Here is a 3,907-nt window from a genome sequence, read left to right as displayed (position 1 = left end):
AGAAGTGGCCAAAGTTGGTGGGATGAGCCCGAAATCTGTTCAACGGATTCTCCACAGAATGGGTTATCGTTGCAGAGTAGCTAGACGGAAGCCCTTATTAAGACCTGCCAACATAGTCAGACGAAAGAAGTGAGCAAGTGATGTGATGACCAAGCCTCTGGACTTTTGGAAGTCCGTATTGTTCTCAGACGAATCAAGATTCGCTCAATTTTCGGACAGTGGAAGGATATGGGTCTGGAGAATGCCTCACCAAGAGTTTTAGCTCAACAGATTGCAGCCAACTGTGAAGCATGGTGGTTTCAGCGTGATGGTTTGGATTGGTGGGAGATCGAGCTTAGTGGAGTGCGTTGGCAACATAAATTTTGCGAAATATTGGAGGAAAGACTCTTGCCTCTTTATTCCTCGGGTTTCGTGGACAAGGACACAACGTTGTTCCAGGAAGATGGAGCACCGTGTCACACTGCTAGAAACACCCAAAAGTGGCAGGAAGAAAATGGTATCCAGAAGTTGCCCTGGCCGAGCCAATCTCCTGACGTCAACCCCATCGAAAACCTCCGGGCCATACTCAACCTGCAAGTTTAGAAAAAACAAAAAAAAACCAACTTCGAAGAGCGATCTACTCCAAGTTTTGAAGAGTGGGCGAAAATCCCACAATCTAAAATTGACGAGATGATTCTCACGATGCCCCAAAGGATCAACGAACTCCACGAAGCGAAAGGAAGATCTACTAGATATTAATTAAATTATAAATATATCAATTCATGTGAATATGACTGAAAATTTTCATTTTTTCATGAAAAGGTGGTGTCTATTTACTTGTGACCACGTTGTGTACATTATAAACGGAAGATGGATAGCATAATTTATCAAACTATTTTTATTTGTCGTTGGTTTATTAAATATGTTATTGTGTGTTGTCCTTAGTTTATGACTTACATCTTGGAGCAGAAGCCTCCCGGTGTTCCAACAGCAAGCCTAAGAGCTTATAATGCTAAAAATCTGTTTTCGATACATTATCTTGATGACAAACCAACAAATCTCCAAATAAACTTCTAAAGACAATCCAGACGACATTACTACTTTAGTGAGTAATGTATTTTTCAAATGGCCGCCATTTAATGGCGCCGTCTTTTATTACTATTATTTACCTTCTGCAGGAGTTTTTTAAAACACTTTTTACTTCAAAAATACAATTATTATTATTTTTTAAACAAAAAAGGTTCGTTGAATTTATCGTTACTTGTAGAAGTACTTATATTTGTTTGAGTTGTGCGATAGCGTGCCCTACTAAGTATGACAATGGATAGCAATTTGGTAGTGTTACGACACCGGAAGTCACGCGACGCTGGGAGCATGCCCGCTGGAGTTTCTAGAAGGATGTTGACTTAGCAGGCAACCTCACGAATGTCCCAGCGTTTGCTAGACGCCCTCTTTTTTAATATATTAGCCGGAGATAGATAATTGAGTCAAGCGAGCAGTAGGCACCGTAAGTAAAGTGTGTGAATTATAGCGTGTGTTTAAAAAAGTATTTAAGTTTAAAGTGACTGTGGAAATTAAGTGTATTACAAAGTTTGTAACGAGAAAGAATAAATTAGTTTTAATTAAGAAAGGACTTGTATCGCTGAAGTTTCTCGAAAAGAATTTCTACAGGAAATTAACAAACAAGCAGATACGTAGCAGTAGCAATTCCGCTCTGCCTTTTTTTCTGCCCGGTAATAATGCAAAATGAGAAAAAAAAAGTAAAACTCGTAAACATATCACTTTTATATTATTGGAAGGAGAAATGATGAATTTTTGTGGAAAGTGTTTCTTCACTTTACGTTGTTGCTGATGTTATTTTTAACGGTGCCACGTTTTTCTGGAAACAGAAATAGTTTAAAAACTAAAATTACAAAAAGTAATATTATAACTTATATTTTAGACATCTAGACCGACTCATTAAAACCCTAGATGTTTCTGTTTTGATTTAACATAGGAAATAAGTTTTAAAGTCGTATAAAATATAAAGACCTATACCCTTGCACTATGCTTGCCAGAAGCGTATATTAGGATAAAAGTTCCGCAAATAGATGCTGTTTTTGTTGTTGTTGTTTTTTGATTGACGTTTTTGTTTTAATCTTTACATACTGATAACAAGGTGCCATTTGGTCTTTTAAAGCTGTCATTGCAAACCCACCCTTAAGAAAAAGTAAAATATTTAACTGGCTTAGTCTGTCTTTTCGAAATCTTAGACTTGTGTCCTATTGTCCTGTTGTTTTCAGAACACTGCACAGAAAAATCAAAATCATGTACCCTCTCGAGCCCCCGGGAAATCTAGTAAACTTCAGTAAGATCATCTTTTTTCTTTAGAATAAAATAAGTTAAGAGACCTTAATCTATCCCGAAGTGTTGCCTAAATAGTAATCTATATATATATATAAATATGATTACCATTTTTGACTTGTAAACAGTCCATCTATAAAAACTCACTAAGATTCCATTACCTATCAGCAACAGAACACTGCTTCAATGGCTTGAGTAACTTATCCACCTCTATTCCAAGATTCTTTTCTTCTGCCACGCTATTGAGTGGGTTCCATCTATATCAAAAGTGTAATCCAAGTTATAATAACCAAAATGCATTATTTCATATTTACTATAATTAAAAGATATTTGCACAAATATATGTCTAACTAACCAACAAATCCAAGTCATTCTAGTGCCGTATCTCAACAGCCTCAATACAGCTAGAAATACTCAAGAGTTTAATCTACTATCTCAGGATCCAATTCAATAGTCTTTCCCCAGCCCCCACTGAGGTGTCTTTCTTACCTAAAACTTATCAAAAGCTTCTTAAAAACCTCAAGTTCGTCGAGTTGATACCCTTTTCATCATCCATACAACGCGTAACATTCTCGAAAAAAGTTAACAGATTAGTAAAGAAAATTTTCCCTTCGGTGAATCCGTGCTCATTTTCTTTTATGATATCATATTACAGCAAAAAATTTTAGTTTCTTTTGTCAGACTTTCTAAACGAGTAAGTCTAACTACTCTATTCTTTCCACTACAACACTTGTCACCCTCCCCGTTTAGTCAGCAGTAAATTTATGAACTTACAATGCTAAAATCTGGGGTTCAATTCATTGCAGTGGACAGAGCTCAAGTAGCCTGTTGTGTAGCGTTAGCTAAAAACAACAGTAACTCTTCAATCCCCAGGCACCTGCTTACTGTCTATTGGCCTACCAAACAACGAAAAAGAAGAGCTCACATATCTGATTCTTGACATTCTTTAAAATCCAGTATTGAAACTTTGGACCTATGACTTTCTTCCAGTAACAAGTCCTTCACCACCTAACTACAGGCGTACATGTGTGAATTAACGAGATTCATAATGTCTCTGTTTGCTATCAAGCGAACCTTCCCCTTTACCTGACACTGGCAGCAATATCTGTGTCTTTTAAGGTTATTTTTCTTATTTTCAGTTTCATAAAGGAACGTCTCCATCCAGAAACTTGTCTTAAAATGATTGGCTCCTTTTGCTGTTTGTGGCCTGTTCCACCTCGAGGATAGTTTTTACATTGACCAGGTGTTTATTGTAGATTGAGAACAATCTTCATCAGAGCTGATTAATTTGATATCCCAGGCGGTATAATCATGGAAGAAGGAAAATCGAGGACAAGCGTACAAGCTTGTGAAACTGTTCTTAGATTTCCTGGGCCCAGGAGACGATCCTAATTCTATAACATTCACACTATTAGCTCCTGGCGCGAAAGCAATCTGTTATAATAATACTCTTCTTTTGTCTGTCCTGAAAATGTGCGCGCACTTTATTATCTAAATGCGCATGCGTGTGCAATTCATTTCAAGACATGTAAACAAAAGGCAGATGTCAATATACTTTAGCAAACATTTTGTATATCAACATATT

This window comes from Limulus polyphemus, unplaced genomic scaffold (genome assembly GCF_000517525.1).
Source record: "Limulus polyphemus unplaced genomic scaffold, Limulus_polyphemus-2.1.2 Scaffold310, whole genome shotgun sequence".
Lineage (NCBI taxonomy): Eukaryota > Metazoa > Arthropoda > Merostomata > Xiphosura > Limulidae > Limulus > Limulus polyphemus.
Note: the sequence above shows the minus strand (reverse complement) of the source record.